Source organism: Rana temporaria, chromosome 2 (genome assembly GCF_905171775.1).
Source record: "Rana temporaria chromosome 2, aRanTem1.1, whole genome shotgun sequence".
Classification (NCBI taxonomy): Eukaryota; Metazoa; Chordata; class Amphibia; order Anura; family Ranidae; genus Rana; species Rana temporaria.
This window is the reverse complement of record NC_053490.1, coordinates 112,189,418-112,211,527: the sequence shown is the minus strand read 5'-3', so window position 1 is coordinate 112,211,527 and position 22,110 is coordinate 112,189,418.

Sequence of the window (22,110 nt, the reverse complement as noted above, 5' to 3'; positions counted from 1 at the left end):
GTGTTTTTGCTAAACTACTCAAACACTACCGCTTACATATCTCCACAACGTAAAGGCTAATCATTCTGTAGTCCAAGATAAGAATTAGGAGGGTTAAATAGGCTCTTCGAGAGAACACAGAAAGTTTGCTGAGGCCACAGTATAGCTTTGAATTGCAGACAAGATTTGCAGTTTTGTTACACTTATCATGACAAAATGCATTCACTAGTATAATAAATAAACTAAAAGGGAGCAGAGAGGATAGGTTTATTGTGAGGGTTCACGTACACTCTAAAGCAGGGGTGTCAAACTCAATTTCATTGCGAGCCTCATGAGCATTATGGTTGTTCCTTGTGCAGGAACTCAACCATACCCTCCAGTTCAGGGTTGCGCTACATACAGAGTGCACAGTTCACGGGTGCATGGTGCAGAGTTCAGGGGTGCACTACGTACGAGTGCAGGGATGTGCTACAGTACGTACAAAGTGCAAAGTTCAGGGGTGTGCTGCATACAGAGTGCAGAGTTCAGGGCTGCGCTATGTACAGAGTGCAGAGTTCAGGGGTGCACTACGTACAGAGTGCAGGGGTGTGCTACAGTACGTACAGAGGCCAGAGTTCCAGGGTGTGCTATGTACAGAGTGAAGAGTTCAGGGGTGCACTATGTACAGAGTGCAGGGGTGTGCTACAGTCCATACAGAGGACAGAGTTCAGGGGTGTGCTACGTACAGAGTGCAGGGGTGTGCTACAGTACGTACAGAGGGCAGAGCTCTGGGGTGTGCTACGTACGTAGTGCAGGGGTTAGGGGTATGCTATGCGTAGTGTGTAGAAATCAGCTCTCTTTCATTGGCTATTACTGCTTTGTAAATATGCCTCTTAAAGGATAAGTTCACCTTGCAGGTAAAAAAAAGTACATTTACTGTTTTTTTAGGAGCCTGGAAAGCATTGCACCAGTGATCAGCAGATTGCTGGTGCCATGCAGCACTTCTGCAGACTGTTAGTGTCAGTGTAACATCATACGGGCAGACGGTTTCACACTGAAAGCAATAATCAATGAAGTACCACAGCACTCAACAGCGCTGTTGTAGTTTATTGAGAACTACAAGCCGACAGCCACAAAGGTGGCCGATACGTGTAGTTCATTCATTCACAGTACTTTGTGAATGAATGATGCAACCATGTGGGCACCCCTGAGACAGTTGGTACAGGGAACTTCTCCCTGTACTGCTGTCACACAGAGGCACCAGAACCATGTTCCACCCTAAAAATGGGTGGAACATATAGCATGTTCTCAAAGGTGTACTTTTATTTTATTTTCTGCCCTTATGTCTATATTATCTTTGTTCCGGTACTATCCAGGAAAAGTATGTATATATGGAACTGAGATTCTGGCCTGCATAGTTGACAGAATCATCCTAGAACCTATGCAGTAGCTTGTTTTTGGCTGTTTATACATGTTGTCTCACACACCCTGTTGCTTTCTCCCCCCTTGTTAGCTGCAAAGAAGCGACAATGCTACTACAATCTTACTGAGTTATATCAGGAGGGGAGAAAAAGAAAATGCTTCCTCCTGTCTGCAGCAGACTTTTGACATCATTCCTCCAACTTCAGGCAATATCAATTGACTGTGCCAGAGTGACAAGGTGTCAAAAGAACAGAAAGCAAAAGAATTAACAGGAACGAAATTCAACAGTGGTCTTAACACTTCCTATCCGCGGCACAGAAACGGCTGGTGTCACCTATTAGGCCCCGTACACACGACCGGATCTGTCCGTTGGGATTTATCCGCGGATCAGTTCCAGCAGACAAATCCGGTCATGTGTACGGCCTAGCGGACATTTTTCGGCGGACATTTGTCCAGCCGACCGGTTTTCAAGCGGATAAAAATTTCTTAGCATGCTAAGAAATCTATCCGCTGGAAACCTGTCCCTCGGACTTATCCGGTCGTCTGTACAGACTCACCGGATAAGTCCGTCCGATCCCCATCCCTCACATGCGTCGAAATGATTCGACGCATGCGTGGAAGTATTTACCTTCCAGAGTCGCGCACGTCGCCGGGTCATCGTCGCGGCAATGGCGCGGCCACGTCACCGCAGATGTTTTCCGCGGGGATTTTGATCTGATGGTGTGTACAGCCGTCAGATCAAAATCCGCCAGCGGACATATCCGATGGAAACGTGTGTACAGGGCCTTAGGCTTTTTTTAGGTAAATCCTGTCCCCCTTCAACACTCACTTGCACTGATCTCCATTATACATGGATATATGAGGCCTGGAGCCTCGTACACACGACCGAGGAACTTGACGGGCGAAACACATCGTTTTCCTCGTTGAGTTCCTTGTTAGGCTGTCGAGGAACTCGACAAGGCAAGTTTCTCCATTCCCGTCGAGGAAATAGAGAACTCTCTTTTTGGCTCGTCGAGTTTCTCGACAGTTTCCTCGACGAAAATGTACACACGATTTTCCTCTGCAAGTTTCTTGCTGGTTTTTGCCGAGAAACTCGGTCGTGTGTACGAGGCCTGAGAGCTGCAGTAACATGGGCTTTTCAACTCTTTCTAACAGGTGAGGGATGTTCCTCATAGGCCTCGTAAACACGACCGAGAAACTCGTCGTAAAAGAAACATTGTTTTCCTCGACGAGTTCTTTGTCAGGCTTGTCGAGAATCTTGTCAAGCTTTCTTTGCGTACAAACTGTCAAGACAAATCTCGTCGTTCTCAAACGCGGTGACGTACAACGCGTACGACGGCACTATAAAGGGGAAGTTTGATTCCACTGGCACAACCCTTGGGGCTGCTTTTGCTAATCTCATGTTACTGCATGTTAAGTAAAAGTTTGGTAAGAGACGATTCGTGCTTTTCAGTCTGTTACAGCGTGACGAATGTGCTATTTCCATTAAAAACGCTACTTTTACCGAAGGTGAGCTCCTGTCTCATACTTTATTCTGAGCATGCGCAAGGTTTCTAAGCATACGCACGAACGTGTTTCTCGTCGTAAACCAGCCCGACGAGGAAATTAAGACTCCCGACGAGAAAAAAGAGAACCACGACAGTTTTCTTGACGAAAAACATACACACGACCGTTTTCCTCGGCAAAAAAGCTCTGCCACCAAGTTTCTTGATGGATTTTGTCGAGGAAAACGGTCGTGTGTACAAGGCCAAACAGTGTTTCCTTGTAGTATCACTGAGCTTGGTATATTCTTGTTGTTATGATCCAATTGAGCTTTTCCTCTGTAAAATTAATTGATCAGGTTTGCATTTTTGCTGGGTGTTGGTTATTGTCAGCATCAAATAGATGCTCATACAATGTGAATAAAATGTCAATGGCCCGGATTCAGGTAGATTTGCCCCTTATTTACGGAGGCGCAGGGCAGCGTTTTTGCCCTGCGCCCCCGCAAATTTACTGCGCTACCCGCGATTCACGGAGCAGTAGCTCCGTAAATTGCGTGTGCGCTGTGTAAACTTGCCCTGCGTAAGGGCGCCTAATGTAAATGATCCCGTAGGGGGCGGGAATCATTTAAATTAGGCGCGCTCCTGCGCTGAGCGTAGAGCGCATGCTCCGTTGGGAAACTTTCCCGACGTGCATTGCGGCAAATGACGTCGCAAGGACGTCATTTGCTTCAAAGTGAACGTGAATGGCGTCCAGCGCCATTCACGAATCACTTACGCAAATTACGTAAAATTTGAACGTCGCGACGCGGGAACGACGGGTATACTTTAGCATTGGCTGCCCCTGCTATTAGAAGGGGCAGCCTTACGCTAAACACGCCGTACGGAAACAACGTAAATTGCGTACGCAGGGCTCGCGCAACTTTGTGAATCGGTGTTAGTATGCAATTTGCATACTATACGCTGACCACAATGGGAACGCCCCCTAGCGGTCATCGCAAGAATGCAGCCTAGATATGCGTGGCATAAGAGCCTTATGCCACGCAGATTTTAGGCTGCAGTCGGCGTTACGATGTTCCTGAATCAGAAGCATTCGTAACGCCGGGGCAAGTAAGCAATTGCGCTGTGTAACCTATGGTTACACAGGCGCAATTGCTACTTGAATCTGGGCCTATGTTTTCAATGCAGTTATGTTAGTTGGACGTAAGGTCACGTGCGCACTACCAGTGGATATTTATCTAGCCTTAAACCTAATGCAGCAAATGATGGACCACAGACCCTTGCTGGCCAAAAATATATTGCTAGATCATTTTTTGCTTCCTTCCAATATCGGCTCTAGGATGTATTTGTTCAGTGGCACAGGAACATGGGTATTAACAATTCCTCTTTTCATGGGGGGCCCGAACAGCCTTCTATATTCATATTAAAAAATTTTCCACCACCACCCAGAACAAGTGTGTGGTTAGATCCCTGTAATGTGACCTCTTGGGCAAGTCACAGGTATAAGTCCCCAGTGGTAACAGGAGGTAAACTTTGCTCTCTAGCTGGATAACAAAGCTTTATGCAGGTGCTAAAGATACAAATACATATGAACAAAGGCATGTGTAGGGATCTGCTGCTCTGCTGTACATATAAACGAAGAAACCATCACAATTTGATCAGAGTTATGTATAAAATGCATATATATACAAACTATAAATGCTGTATCAATACTAGTTAATGAGCCTATTGCTAACACAGCTGGCCGGGGAAAGGCTGCCTCCTGAGCGGGCTGGGTACTCAAACACTGCAAGAAAGAAAGGGAATGGTAAGAGAGGAGCCAAGCTGCCAATAATTTACAAAGTTTTATTAGTAGATAAAGTTAAAATACAAAGCACTCACAGACATTGCTGGTGTTAGGAATTGAAACAAGATCCATGTAAAAGTCAACAGTTCCAAATCCAGTCCACACCAGAGCCACTGACAGGAGCATAGTGAAGCTGGGGCAGCATTCCAAGCAAGCAAGCCGTCATGAGACTCGATCTGTCAAGGAGCTGTCAGGAAGCTGTCAACCATCCAGGGTGCTGTGACCAATCATAACGTATTTCAGAGGCCAAACCTCGCCTCCTTTATCAGCCTAGTTAATTTATTGCAATAGAGTTTATATATATATAGCTCCTGTTATTATAGTTAACCCTGTCCCTTCTGGTCTGGGATTCTATAACCAGTATTAGCTTAGAGCTTAATAACCAGCTTAAGCCACAGCCAAGTTAGGCATCTGATGGACACTTCTGGTAGTTAGAGGTCCAGTTGCATGTCAGATTAGAAACTACAAGGGTGGGACTAAGGGCAGAGTAGATAGGTTGACACTGAATTCCAGCGCCACAACATGGCAAACACGGACACCGCTTCACAATTGTCCTCAGAGGCCCCTGCAACTCGACTTTGCTGGAACATTCATGTAGAGGTATCTCTATTAATAACTATATATTCCCAGGTATATGTGCACAATTCCACCAGGACTCCTGCTGGACCCTTTGCTGATAATACCTGTTTGTACATTGGATGTATGTACTATTGTTAATCTTTTCCTATATTAAGCTTGTATTATTTCCATACTGGTGTGCATCTATATACTTATGGTTAATGTTATATGCTGGTTTCAGTAGTTCTTCTGCTCCCAACTACTTTGATTAGATTACTGATTAATTTCCCAGGAAGGGAATCTCCTCTGTTAACAGAGGCCATGTCCTGGGTGGGGAAACCTCCAACTTTATTATCAATTTCACTCTTCCACTTAGTAATGGTTCTGGTTCTCTTATTTACCTGCAGATTTAGTGCAATACCTTGTTTGAGGAGGGCCATTTCTCATAGCATCCCCCAAAAGAGGGCTACGCATATATATTTGGCTGCACATTTTTTTTATTATTGCAGACAGTAGATGAAATATAATTTCGATATAAATCTTTTAAGATAATGAAGGAACTATAAAGAAGTGAATCACTAACATTGCATCAGAAATCAGTATGATCATTGGTGGAAACTTGTGTACTAGTGCCCTGTCAGTGCCCCTGTGGCTTTGTCATTGCCCCCTTCCCTGGGACTGATCAGAAGGTATTGCTTTGCTAAAGGCTTCTCGGGGGAATACAAACTGAAAGCAGCCCATCTGTCGGCTTTTAGGTTTTCAACTGTCCCTGCATCATCTCCACATTCCCTCCCTCCCTCGCTATTGCCTCCCACTTCTCAATTGCAATGCTCTTCTCATTAACCTTTCCAGTTATGTGTTCCCAACAAAAGGAGGGGACTGGGATTGTTAGTATACGATCTGATCACCACTACAAGCATGAATTAGATAATAATAGGGGACTTCTGGCGGGAGCCAGTTTAGCAGAAATTTTTAGCCAACGTAAAGAAATACTGGATACCTGCAATGAACTCATAAACTGATAATTGTGAATATTTGTACGGAATTTTATAACATGTGCATCAGTTTTTGAAACCTAAGGCACTTTGGGAATTCAAAGTAAGTCCAGACTTGTCAAACATGGCACTCACCCAGCGTAGACAAAAGATTTAAATGATAGTATTTATTCTTTTTTTAATCATTTAAATTGCAACCATTGCATGTTTTCAATTAGAAGAAGCAGACTTCTGTATAATTCAGAAGCAAATGACACTCATTGTCCATCAGCGTGAAGAAAAAAAAAAGTCCTGATTTGTAAAATGCCTCAGATAATCATAAACAGACTCCTGACCCAAATGCTTTACCAGTAAGGTTCTAGATCACCTTTTAACAAGTTCAACAGGCTCAGGCTTTATTTAAAGCGGTAGTTCCCCCTCCAAAAAAATGTTACCCTTAGATTGATGCTCATTTTGTCTAGGGGAATCGGCTAGTTGTTTTAAAATCAACGCTGTACTTACCGTTGTAGAGAGCGATCTTCTCCGCCGCTTCCGGGTATGGTCTTCGGGTATGGGCGTACCTTCTTGATTGACAGTCTTCCCACAGGCTTCCGACGGTCTCATCCATCGCGTCACGAGTAGCCAAAAGAAGCCGAACGTCGGCGCGACTCTATACGGCGCCTGCGCACCGACGTTTGGCTACTTTCAGAAAATCGTGACGCGATAGATGCGACCGTCGGAAGCCTGTTGGAAGACTATCAATCAAGAAGGAACGCCCATACCCGAAGACCATACCCGGAAGCGGCGGAGAAGATCGCTCTCTACAACGGTAATTACAGCGTCGATTTTAAAACAACTAGCCGATTCCCCTAGACAAAATGAGCATCAATCTAAGGGTAACATTTTTTTGGAGGGGGAACTACCGCTTTAATAATTACAGGTATTTATATAGAAATTACAATGTATGCAACGCTTTACACATTGTACATTCACATGTGTCCCTGCCTAAAGCCTAGTAGACACAATGGCCCGGATTCACACACATCGGCGCATATTTATGCCGCCGTATCGTATCTCTTTTATGCTACGCCGGCGCAGCGCACAGAGGCAAGCACTGGATTCACAATGCACTTGCTCCCACTCGCTCTTAAAGATACGCTGGGTTTCCTCAGCGTAAGCCAGCTTAGGTGGAAGTGGGCGTGAGCCATGCTAATGAGGCATGACCCCATGCAAATGATGGGGCAAGCGCCATAGAAGTACTTAAAATGAACAGCGCATGCGCCGTCCCGTGGCCGCATCCCTGTGCGCATGCTCAGAATCATGTCGGAACTACTCCCTAAGATAGGACGGATCACTGCCTACGACGTGAACATAACCTACGCCCAGCCCTATTCACGTACAACGTAAACGACAAAAGATACGACGGCTTGTGTTCCCTGGTCCATACCTTTGCATGAGTTGCGCCTCCTATATGGGGAATAACTTTTCGCCAGACGTACAACTTACGCAAACCACGTATATTATGCGCCGGGCACAAGTACGTTCGTGAATCGGCGTATCTCCCTAATTTGCATATGTGCATAGGAAATCAATGGGAGCGGCAAATGTGCCCAGCGTAAATATGCGCCCACGATACGCCAGCGTAGGAAAGTTACGTCAGTCGGATGAAGCCTATTTTCAGGCGTATCTCAGTTTATGGGCACGGCTCATAGATACGACGGTGCATACTTACACTTACGCGGCGTATCTCGAGATACGTTGGCGTAAGTGCTTTGTGAATCCGGGCCATAGAGATTATCGGACGAATGATCGTCCTTTTTTTTACATCCTAGTCTCCATATCAAAAACAAATAGGTTATTAAGTCTGAAAATTCTCATACGATAGATTAAAATTTTGTGTGTATTGTATGTATTGTATTTTCGGACAAAAACTGTACTAATTAAACAAAAACCTACAATCTGGTATCGTACGAGATACCAGATTGCACAAGAAAATATTTCTTGTTTATCTCTTTGTATAATTACGGACGAAAACTGTGTACTAATGATCAGATTATCGTACGGTGGCTTTGAAAGCTGTATCTTTTGTACGATATTCTGATCGTGTGTACTAAAAGGAGTTTACAATCTAAGATACTTATCTCACATGCACCAACCAGATATATAATTATGATCACTGACCTTTTAAGTGAATAACATTGATGATCTCATTACAATGGCACTTGAAAGTCGTTGGAATATATTAGGCACCAAATGACTATGTGGTCCCTGAGGTTGATATGTTGAATGCAGAAAAATTGGCAAGTGTAAGGATTTAAATGATTTTGACAATGACCAAATTATATTGGCTAGATAACTGGGTCAGAGCAACTCCAAAACTGCAGCTTTTGTAGGATGTTCCTGGTCTGCAGGACCTTCCAAAAATGGCCCAAAGAAGGAAAACCGTTAAACCAGCGACAGGTGGCCAAGGCTCATTGATGCACGTGGGGATCAAAGGCTGGCCTGTGTTGTCCAATCCAGTAAAAGAGCTACAGTAGCTCAAATTTGCAGAAAAAGTTAATGCTGGTTCTGATAGAAAGGTGTCAGAACACACAGTGCATCAGTTTGTTGCATATGGGGCTGCGTAACCGCAGGCCAGTCAGAGTGCCCATGCTAACCCGTGTCCTCAGCCAAAAGTGCCTACAATGGGCACGTGAGCATCAAAATCGGACAACGGAGCAATGGAAGAAGGTGGCCGGGTCTCATGAATTCAGAAATGGTTTGAGGAACACAACGAGTTTAACCCCCCTGGCGGTATTCCCGAGTCTGACTGGGGGGGGAATTTCAGAACCAAAAGCGGTAACCCAGAGCCAGACTCGGGATCGCCTTGCAGCATCCACAGGCAGGGAATTACTTACCTTGTCCCTGGATCCTGCGATGCCTCTCCGTTGTGTGATCGAGCGGTGCCTGTGTGCAGCCGAGCTCCACGGGGGTGGAGATCGGCGCCAAATTCAAAAAAGTAAATAAACACAATACATACAGTATACTGTAATCTTATAGATTACAGTACTGTATGTAAATAATACACACCCCCTTTGTCCCTAGTGGTCTGCCCAGTGTCCTGCATGTACTTTTATATAATAAAAACTGTTCTTTCTGCCTGCAAACTGGAGATTGTCCATAGCAACCAAAAAGTGTCCCTTTATGTTCATTTTTTTGATCGATCAAAATTCTTTTGATCAGTACTCACCTCTCTGCCGGCTTCCGGGTCTTCCGTCGGAGATCCGGTGACGTCGCGGACACCGGCGGGGCTTGCCGTGTCAGACTGAAGGGCTCCATTGCTGTGCCTTCATATCTGCATGCCGGCGGGACCTTACTATCTGCCACACGCAAGGGCTGTTACACTTCCCTCTATCAACCTGGGATTCTACAGCCAAGTTGTGATAGTTCCCTTCATGGGACATCTACATGCCGACAGACTGATGTTAACCCCTCCTCATCTGGATTCAGCAGTGGTATCGTTGTACACATTTTTATACCAGTATCATACTTAGCTACATGTTTTTATGACTGCTTTTGCTACCATTTGGTATTACTCGCACTATTTTTACAGTTTATGTAGCTATATCGATTTTATCTCCAGTGCAATATTATTATTATTTTGTTACCTACTTGAAGACTATAAAAGTTTTAATGCTATTCCCATTGAGCGCTGCCTTTGTGTGTTTTTTGTATCCTGCTATCCATTTTTCTAGTGGTTGGTAACTGCAATGGGAATCAGCCTGCAAGGAGATCAGCTAAAAGTAGTTGGATCTGTATGTGCGTTATAATTAATCGAAATTAGTCGATTTACCAAAAAAAAAACAAAAAAAAAAACGAGTAACAGCCCTAATCTAAATAGATCAGACCAAAATGAGGGACAAATGAGGAGGAATGAGGGACAGAGGGACATTGCTCCAAATCAGGGACAGTCCCTCGAAATCAGGGACAGTTGGGAGCTATGAGTGAGTGTTGTCACCCTCAGACAGGAAGCGTTATTGGCAGGACCACCAGGTAAAAAAAAAGCCATAAAAAGAAATCCAATGAAGCCACCATTTAGGAACTGGTGAGCTGCAATATTGACATTTATGTTTTTAGGTTTAGATACACTTTAAACAAGCTGTATGGCATACATTATAAAAACTAAAATGCGTGTCACATCAAACTCGGATCGTACGGAGAAAGCGAGTACTTTTGCTCTCATTCTAATTTAAATGCGTGTGTTGTGACCTCTAGTGGCAATTTATGGTCCTATTATGTAGAAAATGAAAGGCAGACAATTTAAAATAACACAATTACACCGTGGAGCCACACTTTAATTGCCATGTAGGTTGTGATTAAAGGGAATACCTTCCTTCTGTTTTATTAGCTAGGGCACTTGTAAGAGGAAGAAACCTTTGTATGTGTTCCCTGATGGGGACCAGCAGACATTGCCCACGTTTCTCAGTCTGTTTGTATAGCTGAGTAGAAAGCATCTTAAGGCCCCGTACACACGACCGAGTTTCTCGGCAGAATTCAGCCAGAAACTCGGTTCAGAGCTGAATTCTGCCGAGAAACCCGGCCGTGTGTACACTTTCGGCCGAGGAAGCTCCTCGGTGGCTCCAGGACTGAACACGCCGAGGAACTCGATGTGTTTGGCATGTCGAGTTCCTCGGCCGTGTGTACGGGGCCTTAGAGTTTGTATGTGTAAGGGTTCATTTTTTTAATGAGTAGAGCTTGTATACTTTGTAAAGTGAGTGTTCATTTTGCAAAGTGTGGGATGAAGTTTGAGCTCAGGGTGATGCAGGTTTTACCGGGATCTCAAGCTATTAGCTATACAGCAAACATTCTAAAAGGCCTATTCGCCAGCCGCAGCGAACCTCTTGCTGTGCAGGAAGTCGTTCATTAGTGGCGATATTACCACTGGCGCGTTTTTTTTGGGCTGGGTGGTGGGGTTGTGTGGCGGAGGGTAAGCTCACTTGGTGCCTGGCTTACCAGTGCCCATCAATGACCACTAAACTCACCTACCTGACACACTGACCTAACCTACCTGACATACATACACTCACCTCACCTACCTGACATACACTGACTTCACCTACCTGACATACATACACAGACCTACCTGACATACATACACTGACCTCACCTACCTGACATACATGGACCTACCTGACATACACTGACTTCACCTACCTGACATACACTGACTTCACCCACCTGACATACATACACTGACCTCACCTACCTGACATACATGGACCTACCTGACATACACTGACTTCACCTACCTGACATACACTGACTTCACCTACCTGACATACTCTGACTTCACCTACCTGACATACATAGACCTACCTGACATACATTCACTGACCTCACCTACCTGACATACATGTGCAAGTGTACTGCTCGCCGGCGCCATCTTGTGCCTCTCATCCCGGCAGCGCGTCCATCATGTGTCACGGCATGGCACAGCAGGCAGGCAGCCAGAAAGGAGGAGGAGAGCCGCCTGCCCGAGCCGGGATCTTACAGTGATTTGGCTCGTAATTGTAATTGCCGCCTTCTGGAGCCTGCGGTGCCTATGATGGACGTCACAAGTCCCGCGGTCCCGTCATTGGACCTGTGGGACATCCATCATAGGCGCTGCAGGCTCCAGAAGGCGGGACTTGCAATATCACTCGACCACACTCGGCGCCGTCCGTAATCATAGCGGTCCCCGTTCAGCGGCGGGCATGGGGTGCTTGGGGCTGACAAGTGGATGCTGCATTCCTGACACTCAGGGCTTTTCAGAGACCCATTTGGGGCTCCGGCCCCCCTAGCCATACCCTTCCGACGCCCCTGCTGGGGCACTGGCTGACGTCTTTGACCAGACATGGTTATGTACATTGTGTGTGCGTTTTTTTACTATTTATTTTTTGTAAATGAGTAGCAACGGATGATATGTACCCCTGGAGGCAGATACACTGTTTCCTCTGGCCCAGTGAATGTGGGGGTCTACTGGGTAAACTTATTGAAATGTGAACATCCCCCATAGAATAAGGGGGTCCCCAGATACACTATATTTCCAAAAGTATTGGACCACCTGTCTTTGCACGCACATGAACTTTAATGGCATCCCAGTTTTAGTCTGTAGGATTCAATATTGAGTTGGTCCACCCTTTGCAGCTATAACAGCTTCAACTCTTCTGGGAAGGCTGTCCACAGGGTTTAGGAGTGTGTCTATAGGAATGTTTGACCATTCTTCCAAAAGCGCATTTGTGAGGTCAGGCCCTGATTGGACGTGAAGTCCTGGCTCGCAGTCTCCGTTCTAATTCATTCCAAAAGGGGTCTATCGGGTTGAGGCCAGTCAAGTTCCTAAACCCCAAACTCGCTTATCCATGTCTTTATGGACCTTGCACAGAGCCCTGACCTCAACCTGAACAATCTTGGGATGAATTAGAGCAGAGACTGTGAGCCAGGTCTTCTTGTCTAACATCAGTGCCTGACCTCACAAATGCGCTTCTGGAAGAATGGTCAAACATTCCCATTGACACACTCCTAAACCTTGTGGACAGCCTTCCTAGAAGAATTGAAACTGTTATAGCTGCAAAGGGTGGGCCAACTCAATTTTGAACCCTACAGTCCAAGACTAGGATGCCATTAAAGTTCATGTGCATGTAAAGGCAGGCGTCCCAATACTTTTGGAAATATAGTGTTTCTATGGGGGACTTTCAGATTTCAATAAGTTTACCACACAGACCCCCACATTCACTGGGTCAGAGATGCGGGGATGATGCACTTGTCCTCACCAACATGGGGACAAGGTGCTTTGCCAGGGGGCCACTTGGCAAGACACTCTCCCCATGTTGAGGGCGCATAGGCTGGCATGACTCAGGAGGGGGAAGGGGGTCAAATGCCCACTGTTATTTTTGTATTGTGCATGTGGTTCCCCTTACAATCCATACAGAACCTGGATAAATGTTGAATGGAATCCACAGCCGCTTGTTTACAAACAAAACAAAGCAACCGGGAACTGTAATTTACAAGCAATATAAATGGCACTTTTTTTTGTAAATGTTGCCTATGCTTTAGTACAGGAGTATAGAAAGAAAAAAAGTTGCGCTAGACCTTATAAACAACTTTGATGTGAACAAAATGTGAATCAGACGTGAACTATAATGATCAGCTGAAAAATAACATATAACAATCTTCATGTGTTAATATGAAAAAAAACATTTCATGAAGCCTACAACAAAAGTCCATAAATCAAATGATTAAAAAATTGGATCACATCTGTGACCGCAATAGAAATTAGGATAGGATGCTCCTTCACCAGTGAAGAAAAAAGAGTCCATAAACTGTGTAGTCAGATGAATCACCAATACAGCTGAAATCCTCCACCGACAAAGCAAACGAATCTGCTTACCAGATCCCGGCGGTCCCTTGATTATAGGGGACCCCAGGTATAATGAAGATGTAAAGGATTACGGAGCCAAAAGCTGGATGGAAGCAGCCTAATAGGAGTCATCACTTCGTTCCATTATTACAAAACATTGATGGTCATGTTGCATAGATATGAAAAAAAGACAAAAAAGGGGGCCTCGATCGTGTAAAACCTTTTAAAACATTAATATAAGAAAATTGTACATTCTAAACACTCACAATTTTGCAGTGATTAGAAAGCCATGTAGTCTGATGTCCCGGCCGGATACATACAGACAGACCCGTCCGTACAGGGAAACCAAGCAGTCCAGGGGGGTGATGCCAATATACCGCTCGTTCCGCCCTACTTGTTTCTCGAGAGTTTGCGTCATGAAGGGGCACGTGATGACGCAAACTCTTGTGAAACTAATCAGCCTTTGTTCTCCCTGTCTGACCCTCCTCCCGAAAGTGTTCCTCGGAAGTAATCACGTGACCTGTCACATGACCTGTGAAGCTGGAACAGGCTTCATCCTGATGGCCACAGGACAGGCCTGAAGACTCCACACATTCTGCTATATTTCACTTCTAAGCAGCCCATGGATCCGGGACGAGGACTACAGGATGTTACAGATGAGCCTTCTTTCCTTACCTTCTTGTAAGTGTGTTTTGTACAATGTGTCATTAAAAGAACCTCTTTAAGGCCCCATACACACGAGAGGATTTATCCGCGAATACGGTCCAGCGGACCGTTTCCGCGGATAAATCCTCTCGAGGATTTCAGCGGATTTCTCTGCGATGGAGTGTACTCACCATCGCATTGAAATCCGCGCCGAAATCCTCTGGTGATGACGTGTCGTGCCGTCGCCGCGATTATGACGCGGCGACGTGCGCAACGCTGTCATATAAGGAATTCCACGCATGCGTCAAATCATTACGACGCATGCGGGGGATCCCTTCGGACGGATGGATCCGGTGAGTCTATACAGACCAGCGGATCCATCCGTTGGGATGGATTCCAGCAGATGGATTTGCTTGGCATGTCAGCGAATATTTGATCTGCTGGAATCCATCCCAGGGGAGAAATATCCACGGAAACAGATCCGCTGGAGTGTACACACCATAGGATCTATCCGCTGAAACCCATTCGCTGGTATTTTTCAGCGGATGGATTCTATCGTGTGTATGGGGCCTTATACTGCACTTAGGTGGCGCTTCCTTTCTCTACCCCTCTTTTGTTTACCACAGAGTCAGCTCTCTAAAGGACAGCAGCCGCCATTGAACAGCCAAATCACCTGCATTTTTAACCATTGAACTGCCTGTTACTCTTATTTCTAATGGACTAATCACCATACCCCTACCTATTCATGTACTTTGTATCTGCGCTGACAGTTACCTCTCCTATTCTATCCTAATTTCTATTGCGGTCACAGATGTGATCCAATTGTTTAACCAGTTAGCAACCGCCCTATAGACAAAATACGTCTACAAGGCGGTTGCTTAACTCTAGGAGGGCGTCAATGTACGTCCTCCTAGAATCGCGCTCCCGCGCGCCCTGTGGGGCGCGCACACGGGAGTCTCCGTGACCGCCGGGTCCTCCGGACCCGGCTGATCACGGATCACGGTAAATCGCCGCTGATAGCGGCGGTTTACCACGTGATCGCTCCGTCCAATGACGGAGCGATCACTAGTAAACAAACCGGCGTCATGTGATGACGCCGGTTCCTCCCTCTCCTCTCTGTACCGAACGGTACAGTGTGAGAGAAGAGAGGGGAGAGAGCGGAAGCAGCAGCACTTGCTGCGGGCTGGATCTGTGACACATGCAGTCACAGATCCAGCCATCGATCCCTCCCTGTGCAATACTCTGCAGTACCAGCCATACTCTGCAGTACCAGCCATACTCTGCAATGCCCCCATACTCTGCAATGCCCCCACACTCTGCAATGCCCCCACACTCTGCAATGCCCCCACACTCTGCAATACTCCAAAATACTCTGCAATGCCTCCACACTCTGCAATGCCCCCACACTGTGCAATACCCCAAAATACTCTGCAATACCCCAAAATACTCTGCAATGCCCCGCAATACTCCGCAATGCCCCGCAATACTCTGCAATGCCCCGCAATACTCCGCAATGCCCCACAATACCCCATAATACTCCGCAATACCCCGCAATACTCCGCAATACCCCACAATACCCCGCAATACTCCGCAATACCCCACAATACCCCACAATACCCCGCAATACTCCGCAATACCCTGCAATACCCCACAATACTCCGCAATACCCCACAATACTCCGCAATACCCCACAATACTCCGCAATACCCTGCAACGTCGTCTATGGGGATTTTTAAGTAGCAAAGTTTGGCGCCATTCCACGAGCGTGTGCAATTTTGAAGGGTGACATGTTGGGTATCTATTTACTCGGCGTAACTTCATCTTTCACATTTATGCAAAAGAATGAAGAAAAAATACTAAATTTGCCAAATTTTATAACAGAAACAAAGAAAAATTATTTTTTTTTACAGAATTTTCAGTCTTTTTTCTTTTATAGCGCAAAAAATAAAAAACCCAACGGTGATTAAATACCACCAAAAGAAAGCTCTATTTGTGTGAAAAAAAGGACGAAAATTTCATTTGGGTAAAGTGTTGTATGACTGAGTAATTGTCATTCAAATTGTGAGAGCACCGAAAGCTGAAAATTGGTCTGGTTATTAAGGGGGTTTACGTGCCCAGTGGTCAAGTGGTTAATCATTTGATTCATGGACTTTTGTTGTAGGCTTCATGAAATGTTTCACATGTTTTTTTTTCATTTATAACACATGAAGATTGTTATATGTTATTTTTCAGCTGATCATTATAGTTCACGTCTGATTCACATTTTGTTCACATCAAAGTTGTTTATAAGGTCTAGTGCAACTTTTTTTCTTTCTATATTCGTATCACTGTTTAATGTTACACAGTAAGTTGCAGCTTCACAATTTGCTTCACTAGCAATCACTTTTATACCCGTTTGCTCAGTTTTTTCTCCCTTTTTTTCATATTTAGTACAGGGGGTACACAACCTTTTGAGGCACAAGGGCCACTTAAGTGACTTGGTAACTGGTCACGGGCCACAATCAGCAGAGGGGGTGGATAGCAGGTCCATGTCCACTCTGCATTTGCACTGACACAGTCGGATCGGATTGGAGGTAGGACACAAGTCGGTTTACATCTGCCACTCCTTGGAGGTGAATGGAGGGTCCAATTGGGTCTGACTGACAGCTTTTCTGCACGTTGCAATAGACTTCTATTATATTCTGCAGGTTTGGTGCACTTTCAGAAAGCTCAAACTTGCAGGTATTAACAGAAGTCTATGGCTCAGTGCAGGTAACCCGCAGGTGCGCTGCTCTGCATCTGCGGATTAGTTTGAAATCAGCCCAGTAACCACTGCAGAACAGATATGCCCATATATACACACAGGGCCAGATTCTCAAAGGGCTTACGACGGCGCAACGCCATTTGCGCCGTCGTAAGTCCTAATCTGGCCCGGCGTATCTATGCGACTGATTCTTAGAATCAGTTACGCATAGATATCCATTAGATCTGACAGGCGTAAGGCTCTTACGCTGTCAGATCTTAGATGCATTTTTTTTCCCGCCACTAGGTGTCGCCGACGTCGTTTTCCCCGTCATCTATGCAAATTAGCTATTTACGCAAGATTCCCGAACGTACGCGCGGTCGACGCAGAGAATTTACGACGTTTCCATAGATTTTGCGACGTGTAAAGTTGCCCCTGTTATATGAGGGGCAACCAATGTTAAGTATGGCCGTTGTTTCCGCGTCAAAAATTTAAAAAAGTACGTCGTTTGCGTAAGTCGTCCGTGAATGGCGCTGGACGCCATTTACGTTAACGTTGAAACCAATGACGTCCATGCGACGTCATTTAGCGCAATGCATGTCGGGAAATTTTAGGGAAGGCGCATGCGCAGTACGATCGGCGCGGGAACGCGCCTAATTTAAATGATCCACGCCCCCTACCTGGATCATTTGAATTAGGCGGGCTTGCGCCGGAGAATTTACGCTACGCCGCCGCAACTTTACAGGCAAGTGCTTTGTGAATCAAGCACTTGCCCGTAAAACTTGCAGCCGCGTAACGTAAATGAGATACGTTACGCCGCCGCTGTTTTACGCCAGTCTACGAGAATCTGGCCCTGTGATTTTAATAGTAAACTGACCTTTAATAACAGTATTCTATTCCATCCCAGAGCAGGAGGTTGCGGGCCACATCAGAGGGTTCCGTGGGCCATATGTGGCCCACGAGCCACTGGTTGGGCACCCCTGCTTTAGTAAATTATACAGGTACACCACTTCACAGGCAGGTTTAAGGCATTTAAAGGAATTGTGCTTTTTTAATGTTGCCATTTAAACCTTTGAAAAAGTCCTGCTCCCTGCCCAATGGTGTTTTTTTTTTTTTTTTTCTGCATTGGTATATACTGTTTATCTTTGTTTGGCAATATCTTCCCTATTAGCCTTAAAAATTATACAAATTTATTTGCAGGAAACAACAATAACAAACAAAAATATTGTGCTGCACTTGGTTGAACTTTAATCCCTTCCATGTTCAGGTAAATCTCTACCTCTCCAAGTTTGCTTACACCTGTCCCAATCCTTCCCCAGTCCCATCAGTTTTTTTCTCGTTGTGAAAAGGTCGTGTGTATGCTTTTCCTGGGGGAAAAAAACGTTTCTGTGGCAGTTACAGTTTAGTTATATTGTAAAAAGCCATGTGCTAGACTGTGAGATGCTACATTCTATGCAAAAAAATGGTCCAAGAGCTCTTGAGGGACAGGTTGTTGACAAATAATGTGTTACCATAAAAACATAGAAAAGTGACGGCAGAAAAAGACTAAGTAGTCCATCGAGTCTGCCCATTTTTTTTTGTCTGCTTTTGTTTTTTGTTTTTCGTTAACTTTGTTGTCTGACTATAGATCTATGTTTATCCCAAGCATGTTTGAAGCCATTTCTCTTCCCTTCTTTGGTTTTCTTTGTTTTATGGCCCCTAAGGCCTCGTACACACGACCAAACATTTCTGCTGAAACTGGTCCGCGGTGTTCGGTCGTGTGTAGGGCCGACCGGACAATTTTCCGGCCAAGCGGACTGGTTTACAGCGGACAAATGTTTCTTAGCATGCTAAGAAACATGTCCGCTGGAAGCCTGTCCGTCGGACATGTCCGATAGTCAGTACGACTCATCGGACATGTCCGCTGGCCCGAGAACCCGACGCATGCGTGGAAGTGAACTTCCGGGTTTGCGGACGTGGCGGCGTCAACGTCACCGCGCTGTCTGTCCGCTGGGATTTTGGTTTGATGGTGTGTACAACCATCAGACCAAAATCTGCTAGCAGACATGTCCGATGAAAACGGTCCGCGGACCGTTTTCATCGGACATGTCCGCTCGTCTGTACGAGGCCTAAGTGGTCACTCTTTCTTGTACTCTCATCCACACTTGCTTTTTTTCTCTTTACTCAGTCCCACTGCCTTCACCACACTCCCACACCTCTCTCCACTATCCTACCCTTACTTGTCCACTATCTCTTCACTCAATCTCACTCATACATACCCACAATCACCCCTTTAAACATCATTTCTTTCTCACTTAGGTCCCCCGTTTTTGGGGGTCATCATCCTCAATTCCCATCAGGGTCATTCACTCACACCCACGATCCGGGATTTGCCTATATCTGCCTTCATCGCCCCTGCATGTCACCATGGCTTCTGACAATGATATTTTGTGGTTTACCGGTGACTTCCGCTGCTGTGCTGACGCAGAGGTAATCTGAACACAACATGTTGTCCACATTATCCTTATATAATTATATATATTTTCTTAAATTATTCTATACAGTACTCTATCTCATTCTAATTAAATTTATTTTTAATTTTATTTTTCTTATTTCTTCATTCTTTATTTAGTTTTGCAATTTCTGCATTGAACTTTTTCAATTTTACCTCAGACTATCTGGAACTTATATTTTTGTTCGCAGATAATTTCAATGGTGATTGCTCCTGATGAGCGGTCATGAAACCGCGAAACGCGTCGAGCTGTCTACTATAATTTTTTCAAGTTGTCAACTTTAATTCGCCATGGATCAACCATACTAACCTTCATATGGTCTAAATCAGGGATATGCAATTAGTGGACCTCCAGCTGTTGCCAAACTACAAGTCCCATCATGCCTCTGCCTCTGGATATCATGCTTGATGCTGTCAGAGTCTCGCTATGCCTCATGGGACTTGTAGTTTGGCAACAGCTGAAGGTCCGCTAATTGCATATCCCTGGTCTAAATCATGTCCCTACTCAATTCTTAATATCCTGTGCATTGTCCCCCCCCTTGTATCTTGAGATTAATTTAGACAGATTACCCAGGCCATTCTGGCCAATTTCCTCTTGGTTATAATATGACTGCTATTATGATTTGCTTTACTTACTGTATATATTCATTAAACTGTTGATTATTATGTAACTGTTGTTGAAAACGTTTAAAGCTTTTTTAGAGGCCATGTGCCCGCAATATTTTGGAGGTTATATGCCCATAAATATTTTTTATATGAATAAACACTATATCTTGGTCACTTGATGTCTCCTTTGCTGCCGTGTGCTTCATTTAAAGTCCCACTTTGTGCTCCTTCCTTGTTAATTGACAAATAATGTGTTACCATAGAAACATAGAAAAGTGACGGCAGAAAAAGACTGAGTAGTCTATCGAGTCTGCCCATTTTTTTTGTCTGCTTTTGTTTTTTGTTTTTCGTTAACTTTGTTGTCTGACTATAGATCTATGTTTATCCCAAGCATGTTTGAAGCCATTTACTGTTGACGGTCTTACTACCTCTGCTGGTAGATCCACTACCATGTGCTAGACACTGAGATGCTACGTTCTATGTAAAAAAAAATGGTCCAATAGCTCTTGAGGGGCAGGTTGTTGGCAAATAATGTGTTACCATAGAAAAGTGACAGCAGAAAAAGACAGAGTAGTCCATCAAGACCACCCATTTTCTTTTGTTTGCTTTTGTTTGTTTGTTTGTTTGTTTTTTGTTAACTTTGTTGTCTGACTATAGATCTATGTTTATCCCAAGCATGTTTGAAGCCATTTATGGTTGACTGTCTCACTACCATGTGCTAGACTGCGAGATGCTCTATGTAAATAAATGGTCCAAGAGCTTTTGAGGGGCAGGTTGTTGGCAAATAATGTGTTACCATGAGATATATTAATTGAATAAAAAATGCTGTGAATTTCATGCAGCTCCGAAGACTTCCACCTAACCTTGAAATTTCTTGGGTTGATTTTGTCCTGATCACTAGTGTCACAAGAAAAAATAAGGGTAAATCCAAGATGTTGAGTATCCACTAGAATGAATAGTAATAGAAGGGAAATCTTCAAATTAGGACACTTGTTTCAGTGACAACTGTTTAATAGCAATTTCCCTTACATTGATAAATAATTCCTCTCACCTTGTGTTGAGTCTACAGGATGAGAAATTAAGGGAAATCTCCCTAATGAGAAACTGATGTAAAAAAAACAATGATTTTAACTAGGGATGGGCGAACTGTTCAATCCGAGCATTAGTTTGGGTCGGCAAATGCCTGTTCTGCCAATTGCCGAACAACCGAATTTGCAGGGTGTTCACCTCGACGAATACCCTGCAATGCACTGAGTGCTGCACAGTGCATTCTGTTCCCTGATTGGGCAAAGCTTTGCCCAATCAGGGAGCAATGTTAGCTGGTTGTTAAGCTGGTCACAGTGTACTTAACCACTGGTGTCATCAGCTGTCAATGGTTTTCCCCACTGACAGCTGAATAAAAAAAAAATGCCGGCAAAAAAAAGTGATGTCAGAAGGGGGTGGTGCCACCAGGTGAAGTAGCCGGGTGGCCCCGCCCCTTGCCCATATAAGAACTGTCAGATCGCAGAGCAGACAGTCGGCGGGAGGCATTCCAGGAGGTGGAGCTTTTTTTTCCCTATTCTTCGGGTCAGGCGGGCGCTTTGATTGACAATGGATTACATTTTAGTTTTTAATAAAAGACTTGTCAAAAACTGTCACCTGTGGCAATTGCTTTTTGACACCTTTTTGGTGAATGTGTAGGGGTACAATGTACCCATTCATACGGGGGGGGGGGCAGGATCTGGTGGCCCCCTTGTTAAAGACAGACCTCGACAACCAAAGCCCAGGGTTGTTGGGAAAAGGCCCTTGTCCCCATCAACATGTCCTAAAGCACCCACCCCCCATGCTGAGGGTATGTGGTCTGGTATGGTTCAAAAGGGGGGGGGCTCGTCCCCTCCCCTTTCCTGACCTGATGGGCTGCATGCTTGGAAATGGATCTGGTATGGATTTTGGGGGGGCATTTTTTTTTATTTCTGTGTGGGGTTCCCCTTAAAATCCATACCAGACCCGAAGGGCCTGATATGAACTGAGAGGCATGCCATTTTTTTCTTTATTT